Genomic DNA, 8,242 nt, shown 5'->3' on the forward strand with positions numbered 1-8,242 from the left:
ATCTTTTGAATTTGATTACACGAGTATAAGTTAGCGTTTACATTGACTCATGTAAGAAAGCTTGCTTTGCCAAAAACTTGCTGTCAGAAGTGGGATTTGAACCCACGCCTCCATTTGGAGACCAGAACACCCATGTTGGGGGAAGAATTTGCTCTTGAGTCTGGCGCCTTAGACCACTCGGCCATTCTGACATACATGCAAAGACATTTTAGTCCATTCCTTAGCCGTGTGGTTTACCGTATGGTCAGGCGTTATGTGCAATATATGAAAAAATTACAGAGAAATCTGGAATGTCATGTAAGTCTACTGTATTTGTTGATGTATACTAGAAAGAAAGTTTTGTTTTGTCTTTTACCTCAAATGAAACCAAAGACACAACAGTATTTCCTGTTTCAACGTAAAGTCCACAGAGCCTACCATCAGGACCGCGTGGCCTAATGGATAAGGCGTCTGACTTCGGATCAGAAGATTGAGGGTTCGAGTCCCTTCGTGGTCGATGAGTTAATAGAGAGCTGTCTAAGTGCTATCTTTTGAATTTGATTACACGAGTATAAGTTAGCGTTTACATTGACTCATGTAAGAAAGCTTGCTTTGCCAAAAACTTGCTGTCAGAAGTGGGATTTGAACCCACGCCTCCATTTGGAGACCAGAACACCCATGTTGGGGGAAGAATTTGCTCTTGAGTCTGGCGCCTTAGACCACTCGGCCATTCTGACATATTAGCAAAGACATTTTAGTCCATTCCTTAGCCGTGTGGTTTACCGTATGGTCAGGCGTTATTTGCAATATGTGAAAAAATTACAGAGAAATCTGGAATGTCATGTAGGTCTACTGTATTTGTTGATGTATACTAGAAAGAAAGTTTTGTTTTGTCTTTTACCTCAAATGAAACCAAAGACACAATAGTATTTCCTGTTTCAACGTAAAGTCCACAGAGCCTACCGTCAGGACCGCGTGGCCTAATGGATAAGGCGTCTGACTTCGGATCAGAAGTTTGAGGGGTCGAGTCCCTTCGTGGTCGATGAGTTAATAGAGCGCTGCCTAAGTGCTATCTTTTGAATTTGATTACACAAGTATAAGTTAGCGTTTACATTGACTCATGTAAGAAAGCTTGCTTTGCCAAAAACTTGCTGTCAGAAGTGGGATTTGAACCCACGCCTCCATTTGGAGACCAGAACACCCATGTTGGGGGAAGAATTTGCTCTTGAGTCTGGCGCCTTAGACCACTCGGCCATTCTGACATACTGGCAAAGACATTTTAGTCCATTCCTTAGCCGTGTGGTTTACCGTATGGTCAGGCGTTATGTGCAATATGTGAAAAAATTACAGAGAAATCTCGAATGTCATGTAGGTCTACTGTATTTGTTGATGTATACTAGAAAGAAAGTTTTGTTTTGTCTTTTACCTCAAATGAAACCAAAGACACAATAGTATTTCCTTTTTCAACGTAAAGTCCACAGAGTCTACCGTCAGGACCGCGTGGCCTAATGAATAAGGCGTCTGACTTCGGATCAGAAGATTGAGGGTTCGAGTCCCTTCGTGGTCGATGAGTTAATAGAGAGCTGTCTAAGTGCTATCTTTTGAATTTGATTACACGAGTATAAGTTAGCGTTTACATTGACTCATGTAAGAAAGCTTGCTTTGCCAAAAACTTGCTGTCAGAAGTGGGATTTGAACCCACGCCTCCATTTGGAGACCAGAACACCCATGTTGGGGGAAGAATTTGCTCTTGAGTCTGGCGCCTTAGACCACTCGGCCATTCTGACATACTGGCAAAGACATTTTAGTCCATTCCTTAGCCGTGTGGTTTACCGTATGGTCAGGCGTTATGTGCAATATGTGAAAAAATTACAGAGAAATCTGGAATGTCATGTAGGTCTACTGTATTTGTTGATGTATACTAAAAAGAAAGTTTTGTTTTGTCTTTTACCTCAAATGAAACCAAAGACACAACAGTATTTCCTGTTTCAACGTAAAGTCCACGGAACATACTGTAAGGACCGCGTGGCCTAATGGTTAAGGCGTCTGACTTCGGATCAGAAGATTGAGGGTTCGAGTTCCTTCGTGGTCGATGAGTTAATAGAGTGTTGCCTAAGTGCTATCTTTTGAATTTGATTACACGAGTATAAGTTAGCGTTTACATTGACTCATGTAAGAAAGCTTGCTTTGCCAAAAACTTGCTGTCAGAAGTGGGATTTGAACCCACGCCTCCATTTGGAGACCAGAACACCCATGTTGGGGGAAGAATTTGCTCTTGAGTCTGGCGCCTTAGACCACTCGGCCATTCCGACATACTGGCAAAGACATTTTAATCCATTCCTTAGCCGTGTGGTTTACCGTATGGTCAGGCGTTATGTGCAATATGTGAAAAAATTACAGAGAAATCTGGAATGTCATGTAGGTCTACTGTATTTGTTGATGTATACTAGAAAGAAAGTTTTGTTTTGTCTTTAACCTCAAATGAAACCAAAGACACAACAGTATTTCCTGTTTCAACGTAAAGACCACAGAACATACTGTAAGGACCGCGTGGCCTAATGGATAAGGCGTCTGACTTCGGATCAGAAGATTGAGGGTTCGAGTCCCTTCGTGGTCGATGAGTTAATAGAGCGCTGCCTAAGTGCTAGCTTTTGAATTTGATTACACGAGTATAAGTTAGCGTATACATTGACTGATGTAAGAAAGCTTGCTTTGCCAAAAACTTGCTGGCAGAAGTGGGATTTGAACCCACGCCTCCATTTGGAGACCAGAACACCCATGTTGGGGGAAGAATTTTCTCTTGAGTCTGGCGCCTTAGACCACTCGGCCATTCTGACATACTGGCAAAGACATTTTAGTCCATTCCTTAGCCGTGTGGTTTACCGTATGGTCAGGCGTTATGTGCAATATGTGAAAAAATTACAGAGAAATCTGGAATGTCATGTAGGTCTACTGTATTTGTTGATGTATACTAGAAAGAAAGTTTTGTTTTGTCTTTTACCTCAAATGAAACCAAAGACACAACAGTATTTCCTGTTTCAACGTAAAGTCCACAAACCCTACCATCAGGGCCGCGTGGCCTAATGGATAAGGCGTCTGACTTCGGATCAGAAGATTGAGGGTTCGAGTCCCTTTGTGGTCGATGAGTTAACAGAGAGCTGTCTAAGTGCTATCTTTTGAATTTGATTACACGAGTATAAGTTAGCGTTTACATTGACTCATGTAAGAAAGCTTGCTTTGCCAAAAACTTGCTGTCAGAAGTGGGATTTGAACCCACGCCTCCATTTGGAGACCAGAACACCCATGTTGGGGGAAGAATTTGCTCTTGAGTCTGGCGCCTTAGACCACTCGGCCATTCTGACATACTGGCAAAGACATTTTAGTCCATTCCTTAGCCGTGTGGTTTACCGTATGGTCAGGCGTTATGTGCAATATGTGAAAAAATTACAGAGAAATCTGGAATGTCATGTAGGTCTACTGTATTTGTTGATGTATACTAGAAAGAAAGTTTTGTTTTGTCTTTTACCTCAAATGAAACCAAAGACACAATAGTATTTCCTTTTTCAACGTAAAGTCCACAGAGCCTACCATCAGGACCGCGTGGCCTAATGGATAAGGGGTCTGACTTCGGATCAGAAGATTGAGGGTTCGAGTCCCTTCGTGGTCGATGAGTTAATAGAGCGCTGCCTAAGTGCTATCTTTTGAATTTGATTACACGAGTATAAGTTAGCGTTTTCATTGAGTCATGTAAGAAAGCTTGCTTTGCCAAAAACTTGCTGTCAGAAGTGGGATTTGAACCCACACCTCCATTTGGAGACCAGAACACCCATGTTGGGGGAAGAATTTGCTCTTGAGTCTGGCGCCTTAGACCACTCAGCCATTCTGACATACTGGCAAAGACATTTTAGTCCATTCCTTAGCCGTGTGGTTTACCGTATGGTCAGGCATTATGTGCAATATGTGAAAAAATTACAGAGAAATCTGGAATGTCATGTAGGTCTACTGTATTTGTTGATGTATACTAGAAAGAAAGTTTTGTTTTGTCTTTTACCTCAAATGAATCCAAAGACACAATAGTATTTCCTGTTTCAACGTAAAGTCCACAGAGCCTACCGTCAGGACCGCGTGGCCTAATGGATAAGGCGTCTGACTTCGGATCAGAAGATTGAGGGGTCGAGTCCCTTCGTGGTCGATGAGTTAATAGAGCGCTGCCTAAGTGCTATCTTTTGAATTTGATTACACGAGTATAAGTTAGCGTTTACATTGACTCATGTAAGAAAGCTTGCTTTGCCAAAAACTTGCTGTCAGAAGTGGGATTTGAACCCACGCCTCCATTTGGAGACCAGAACACCCATGTTGGGGGAAGAATTTGCTCTTGAGTCTGGCGCCTTAGACCACTCGGCCATTCTGACATACTGGCAAAGACATTTTAGTCCATTCCTTAGCCGTGTGGTTTACCGTATGGTCAGGCGTTATGTGCAATATGTGAAAAAATTACAGAGAAATCTGGAATGTCATGTAGGTCTACTGTATTTGTTGATGTATACTAGAAAGAAAGTTTTGTTTTGTCTTTTACCTCAAATGAAACCAAAGACACAATAGTATTTCCTGTTTCAACGTAAAGTCCACAGAGCCTACCGTCAGGACCGCGTGGCCTAATGGATAAGGCGTCTGACCTCGGATCAGAAGTTTGAGGGGTCGAGTCTCTTCGTGGTCGATGAGTTAATAGAGCGCTGCCTAAGTGCTATCTTTTGAATTTGATTACACGAGTATAAGTTAGCGTTTACATTGACTCATGTAAGAAAGCTTGCTTTGCCAAAAACTTGCTGTCAGAAGTGGGATTTGAACCCACGCCTCCATTTGGAGACCAGAACACCCATGTTGGTGGAAGAATTTGCTCTTGAGTCTGGCGCCTTAGACCACTCGGCCATTCTGACAGACTGGCAACGACATTTTAGTCCATTCCTTAGCCGTGTGGTTTACCGTATGGTCAGGCGTTATGTGCAATATGTGAAAAAATTACAGAGAAATCTGGAATGTAATGTAGGTCTACTGTATTTGTTGATGTATACTAGAAAGAAAGTTTTGTTTTGTCTTTTACCTCAAATGAAACCAAAGACACTACAGTATTTCCTGTTTCAACGTAAAGTCCACAGAGCCTACCATCAGGACCGCGTGGCCTAATGGATAAGGCGTCTGACTTCGGATCAGAAGATTGTGGGTTCGAGTCCCTTCGTGGTCGATGAGTTAATAGAGAGCTGTCTAAGTGCTATCTTTTGAATTTGATTACACGAGTATAAGTTAGCGTTTACATTGACTCATGTAAGAAAGCTTGCTTTGCCAAAAACTTGCTGTCAGAAGCGGGATTTGAACACACGCCTCCATTTGGAGACCAGAACACCCATGTTGGGGGAAGAATTTGCTCTTGAGTCTGGCGCCTTAGACCACTCGGCCATTCTGACATACTGGCAAAGACATTTTAGTCCATTCCTTAGCCGTGTGGTTTACCGTATGGTCAGGCGTTATGTGCAATATGTGAAAAAAGTACAGAGAAATCTGGAATGTCATGTAGGTCTACTGTATTTGTTGATGTATACTAGAAAGAAAGTTTTGTTTTGTCTTTTACCTCAAATGAAACCAAAGACACAACAGTATTTCCTGTTTCAACGTAAAGTCCACAGAAAATACTGTAAGGACCGCGTGGCCTAATGGATAAGGCGTCTGACTTCGGATCAGAAGATTGAGGGTTCGAGTCCCTTCGTGGTCGATGAGTTAATAGAGCGCTGCCTAAGTGCTATCTTTTGAATTTGATTACACGAGTATAAGTTAGCGTTTACATTGACTCATGTAAGAAAGCTTGCTTTGCCAAAAACTTGCTGTCAGAAGTGGGATTTGAACCCACGCCTCCATTTGGAGACCAGAACACCCATGTTGGGGGAAGAATTTGCTCTTGAGTCTGGCGCCTTAGACCACTCGGCCATTCTGACATACTGGCAATGACATTTTAGTCCATTCCTTAGCCGTGTGGTTTACCGTATGGTCAGGCGTTATGTGCAATATGTGAAAAAATTACAGAGAAATCTGGAATGTCATGTAGGTCTACTGTATTTGTTGATGTATACTAGAAAGAAAGTTTTGTTTTGTCTTTTACCTCAAATGAAACCAAAGACACAACAGTATTTCCTGTTTCAACGTAAAGTCCACAGAGCCTACCATCAGGACTGCGTGGCCTAATGGATAAGGCGTCTGACTTCGGATCAGAAGATTGAGGGTTCGAGTCCCTTCGTGGTCGATGAGTTAATAGAGAGCTGTCTAAGTGCTATCTTTTGAATTTGATTACACGAGTATAAGTTAGCGTTTACATTGACTCATGTAAGAAAGCTTGCTTTGCCAAAAGCTTGCTGTCAGAAGTGGGATTTGAACCCACGCCTCCATTTGGAGGCCAGAACACCCATGTTGGGGGAAGAATTTGCTCTTGAGTCTGGCGCCTTAGACCACTCGGCCATTCTGACATACTGGCAAAGACATTTTAGTCCATTCCTTAGCTGTGTGGTTTACCGTATGGTCAGGCGTTATGTGCAATATGTGAAAAAAGTACAGAGAAATCTGGAATGTCATGTAGGTCTACTGTATTTGTTGATGTATACTAGAAAGAAAGTTTTGTTTTGTCTTTTACCTCAAATGAAACCAAAGACACAACAGTATTTCCTGTTTCAACGTAAAGTCCACAGAAAATACTGTAAGGACCGCGTGGCCTAATGGATAAGGCGTCTGACTTCGGATCAGAAGATTGAGGTTTCGAGTCCCTTCGTGGTCGATGAGTCAACAGAGAGCTGTCTAAGTGCTATCTTTTGAATTTGATTACACGAGTATAAGTTAGCGTTTACATTGACTCATGTAAGAAAGCTTGTTTTGCCAAAAACTTGCTGTCAGAAGTGGGATTTGAACCCACGCCTCCATTTGGAGACCAGAACACCCATGTTGGGGGAAGAATTTGCTCTTGAGTCTGGCGCCTTAGACCACTCGGCCATTCTGACATACTGGCAAAGACATTTTAGTCCATTCCTTAGCTGTGTGGTTTACCGTATGGTCAGGCGTTATGTGCAATATGTGAAAAAAGTACAGAGAAATCTGGAATGTCATGTAGGTCTACTGTATTTGTTGATGTATACTAGAAAGAAAGTTTTGTTTTGTCTTTTACCTCAAATGAAACCAAAGACACAACAGTATTTCCTGTTTCAACGTAAAGTCCACAGAAAATACTGTAAGGACCGCGTGGCCTAATGGATAAGGCGTCTGACTTCGGATCAGAAGATTGAGGGTTCGTGTCCCTTCGTGGTCGATGAGTTAATGGAGCGCTGCCTAAGTGCTATCTTTTGAATTTGATTACACGAGTATAAGTTAGCGTTTACATTGACTCATGTAAGAAAGCTTGCTTTGCCAAAAACTTGCTTTCAGAAGTGGGATTTGAACCCACGCCTCCATTTGGAGACCAGAACACCCATGTTGGGGGAAGAATTTGCTCTTGAGTCTGGCGCCTTAGACCACTCGGCCATTCTGACATACTAGCATTTTAGTCCATTCCTTAGCCGTGTGGTTTACCATATGGTCAGGCGTTATGTGCAATATGTGAAAAAATTACAGAGAAATCTGGAATGTCATGTAGGTCTACTGTATTTGTTGATGTATACTAGAAAGAAAGTTTTGTTTTGTCTTTTACCTCAAATGAAACAAAAGACACAATAGTATTTCCTGTTTCAACGTAAAGTCCACAGAGCCTACCATCAGAACCGCGTGGCCTAGTGGATAAGGCGTCTGACTTCGGATCAGAAGATTGAGGGTTCGAGTCCCTTCGTGGTCGATGAGTTAATAGAGCGCTGCCTAAGTGCTATCTTTTGAATTTGATTACACGAGTATAAGTTAGCGTTTACATTGACTCATGTAAGAAAGCTTGCTTTGCCAAAAACTTGCTGTCAGAAGTGGGATTTGAACCCACGCCTCCATTTGGAGACCAGAACACCCATGTTGGGGGAAGCATTTGCTCTTGAGTCTGGCGCCTTAGACCACTCGGCCATTCTGACATACTGGCGAAGACATTTTAGTCCATTCCTTAGCCGTGTGGTTTACCGTATGGTCAGGCGTTATGTGCAATATGTGAAAAAATTACAGAGAAATCTGGAATGTCATGTAGGTCTACTGTATTTGTTGATGTATACTAGAAAGAAAGTTTTGTTTTGTCTTTTACCTCAAATGAAACCAAAGA

At 42.2% G+C, this 8,242-nt stretch overlaps 24 non-coding genes across 24 annotated transcripts; 10 read left to right on the plus strand and 14 right to left on the minus strand.

Annotated features, from left to right (window-relative positions):
* Window positions 1-81: 81 nt before the first annotated feature.
* TRNAL-CAA (transfer RNA leucine (anticodon CAA)) lies at window positions 82-191 on the minus strand. Its single transcript has 2 exons — window positions 154-191; window positions 82-127 (listed from the first exon to the last, which is right to left on the minus strand). It is a non-coding gene; the product is annotated as a tRNA-Leu (tRNA).
* A 232-nt stretch (window positions 192-423) lies between these two features.
* Window positions 424-496, plus strand: TRNAR-UCG (transfer RNA arginine (anticodon UCG)). Its single transcript has one exon. It is a non-coding gene; the product is annotated as a tRNA-Arg (tRNA).
* A 110-nt stretch (window positions 497-606) lies between these two features.
* TRNAL-CAA (transfer RNA leucine (anticodon CAA)) lies at window positions 607-716 on the minus strand. The gene is made up of 2 exons: window positions 679-716; window positions 607-652 (listed from the first exon to the last, which is right to left on the minus strand). It is a non-coding gene; the product is annotated as a tRNA-Leu (tRNA).
* Window positions 717-1,131: 415 nt separating this feature from the next.
* On the minus strand, window positions 1,132-1,241 carry TRNAL-CAA (transfer RNA leucine (anticodon CAA)). The gene is made up of 2 exons: window positions 1,204-1,241; window positions 1,132-1,177 (listed from the first exon to the last, which is right to left on the minus strand). It is a non-coding gene; the product is annotated as a tRNA-Leu (tRNA).
* A 232-nt stretch (window positions 1,242-1,473) lies between these two features.
* TRNAR-UCG (transfer RNA arginine (anticodon UCG)) lies at window positions 1,474-1,546 on the plus strand. Its single transcript has one exon. It is a non-coding gene; the product is annotated as a tRNA-Arg (tRNA).
* Window positions 1,547-1,656: 110 nt separating this feature from the next.
* On the minus strand, window positions 1,657-1,766 carry TRNAL-CAA (transfer RNA leucine (anticodon CAA)). The gene is made up of 2 exons: window positions 1,729-1,766; window positions 1,657-1,702 (listed from the first exon to the last, which is right to left on the minus strand). It is a non-coding gene; the product is annotated as a tRNA-Leu (tRNA).
* Window positions 1,767-1,998: 232 nt separating this feature from the next.
* Window positions 1,999-2,071, plus strand: TRNAR-UCG (transfer RNA arginine (anticodon UCG)). Its single transcript has one exon. It is a non-coding gene; the product is annotated as a tRNA-Arg (tRNA).
* A 110-nt stretch (window positions 2,072-2,181) lies between these two features.
* On the minus strand, window positions 2,182-2,291 carry TRNAL-CAA (transfer RNA leucine (anticodon CAA)). Its single transcript has 2 exons — window positions 2,254-2,291; window positions 2,182-2,227 (listed from the first exon to the last, which is right to left on the minus strand). It is a non-coding gene; the product is annotated as a tRNA-Leu (tRNA).
* Window positions 2,292-2,523: 232 nt separating this feature from the next.
* On the plus strand, window positions 2,524-2,596 carry TRNAR-UCG (transfer RNA arginine (anticodon UCG)). Its single transcript has one exon. It is a non-coding gene; the product is annotated as a tRNA-Arg (tRNA).
* A 110-nt stretch (window positions 2,597-2,706) lies between these two features.
* Window positions 2,707-2,816, minus strand: TRNAL-CAA (transfer RNA leucine (anticodon CAA)). The gene is made up of 2 exons: window positions 2,779-2,816; window positions 2,707-2,752 (listed from the first exon to the last, which is right to left on the minus strand). It is a non-coding gene; the product is annotated as a tRNA-Leu (tRNA).
* A 232-nt stretch (window positions 2,817-3,048) lies between these two features.
* TRNAR-UCG (transfer RNA arginine (anticodon UCG)) lies at window positions 3,049-3,121 on the plus strand. Its single transcript has one exon. It is a non-coding gene; the product is annotated as a tRNA-Arg (tRNA).
* A 110-nt stretch (window positions 3,122-3,231) lies between these two features.
* TRNAL-CAA (transfer RNA leucine (anticodon CAA)) lies at window positions 3,232-3,341 on the minus strand. Its single transcript has 2 exons — window positions 3,304-3,341; window positions 3,232-3,277 (listed from the first exon to the last, which is right to left on the minus strand). It is a non-coding gene; the product is annotated as a tRNA-Leu (tRNA).
* A 415-nt stretch (window positions 3,342-3,756) lies between these two features.
* TRNAL-CAA (transfer RNA leucine (anticodon CAA)) lies at window positions 3,757-3,866 on the minus strand. The gene is made up of 2 exons: window positions 3,829-3,866; window positions 3,757-3,802 (listed from the first exon to the last, which is right to left on the minus strand). It is a non-coding gene; the product is annotated as a tRNA-Leu (tRNA).
* A 415-nt stretch (window positions 3,867-4,281) lies between these two features.
* On the minus strand, window positions 4,282-4,391 carry TRNAL-CAA (transfer RNA leucine (anticodon CAA)). Its single transcript has 2 exons — window positions 4,354-4,391; window positions 4,282-4,327 (listed from the first exon to the last, which is right to left on the minus strand). It is a non-coding gene; the product is annotated as a tRNA-Leu (tRNA).
* A 415-nt stretch (window positions 4,392-4,806) lies between these two features.
* On the minus strand, window positions 4,807-4,916 carry TRNAL-CAA (transfer RNA leucine (anticodon CAA)). The gene is made up of 2 exons: window positions 4,879-4,916; window positions 4,807-4,852 (listed from the first exon to the last, which is right to left on the minus strand). It is a non-coding gene; the product is annotated as a tRNA-Leu (tRNA).
* Window positions 4,917-5,148: 232 nt separating this feature from the next.
* On the plus strand, window positions 5,149-5,221 carry TRNAR-UCG (transfer RNA arginine (anticodon UCG)). Its single transcript has one exon. It is a non-coding gene; the product is annotated as a tRNA-Arg (tRNA).
* A 452-nt stretch (window positions 5,222-5,673) lies between these two features.
* On the plus strand, window positions 5,674-5,746 carry TRNAR-UCG (transfer RNA arginine (anticodon UCG)). The gene has a single exon. It is a non-coding gene; the product is annotated as a tRNA-Arg (tRNA).
* Window positions 5,747-5,856: 110 nt separating this feature from the next.
* TRNAL-CAA (transfer RNA leucine (anticodon CAA)) lies at window positions 5,857-5,966 on the minus strand. Its single transcript has 2 exons — window positions 5,929-5,966; window positions 5,857-5,902 (listed from the first exon to the last, which is right to left on the minus strand). It is a non-coding gene; the product is annotated as a tRNA-Leu (tRNA).
* Window positions 5,967-6,198: 232 nt separating this feature from the next.
* TRNAR-UCG (transfer RNA arginine (anticodon UCG)) lies at window positions 6,199-6,271 on the plus strand. Its single transcript has one exon. It is a non-coding gene; the product is annotated as a tRNA-Arg (tRNA).
* A 110-nt stretch (window positions 6,272-6,381) lies between these two features.
* On the minus strand, window positions 6,382-6,491 carry TRNAL-CAA (transfer RNA leucine (anticodon CAA)). Its single transcript has 2 exons — window positions 6,454-6,491; window positions 6,382-6,427 (listed from the first exon to the last, which is right to left on the minus strand). It is a non-coding gene; the product is annotated as a tRNA-Leu (tRNA).
* A 415-nt stretch (window positions 6,492-6,906) lies between these two features.
* On the minus strand, window positions 6,907-7,016 carry TRNAL-CAA (transfer RNA leucine (anticodon CAA)). Its single transcript has 2 exons — window positions 6,979-7,016; window positions 6,907-6,952 (listed from the first exon to the last, which is right to left on the minus strand). It is a non-coding gene; the product is annotated as a tRNA-Leu (tRNA).
* A 232-nt stretch (window positions 7,017-7,248) lies between these two features.
* On the plus strand, window positions 7,249-7,321 carry TRNAR-UCG (transfer RNA arginine (anticodon UCG)). The gene has a single exon. It is a non-coding gene; the product is annotated as a tRNA-Arg (tRNA).
* A 446-nt stretch (window positions 7,322-7,767) lies between these two features.
* On the plus strand, window positions 7,768-7,840 carry TRNAR-UCG (transfer RNA arginine (anticodon UCG)). The gene has a single exon. It is a non-coding gene; the product is annotated as a tRNA-Arg (tRNA).
* A 110-nt stretch (window positions 7,841-7,950) lies between these two features.
* TRNAL-CAA (transfer RNA leucine (anticodon CAA)) lies at window positions 7,951-8,060 on the minus strand. The gene is made up of 2 exons: window positions 8,023-8,060; window positions 7,951-7,996 (listed from the first exon to the last, which is right to left on the minus strand). It is a non-coding gene; the product is annotated as a tRNA-Leu (tRNA).
* Window positions 8,061-8,242: the final 182 nt, after the last annotated feature.

The sequence above is a fragment of the Engystomops pustulosus genome, chromosome 9 (genome assembly GCF_040894005.1).
Source record: "Engystomops pustulosus chromosome 9, aEngPut4.maternal, whole genome shotgun sequence".
In the NCBI taxonomy this organism is placed as follows: Eukaryota; Metazoa; Chordata; class Amphibia; order Anura; family Leptodactylidae; genus Engystomops; species Engystomops pustulosus.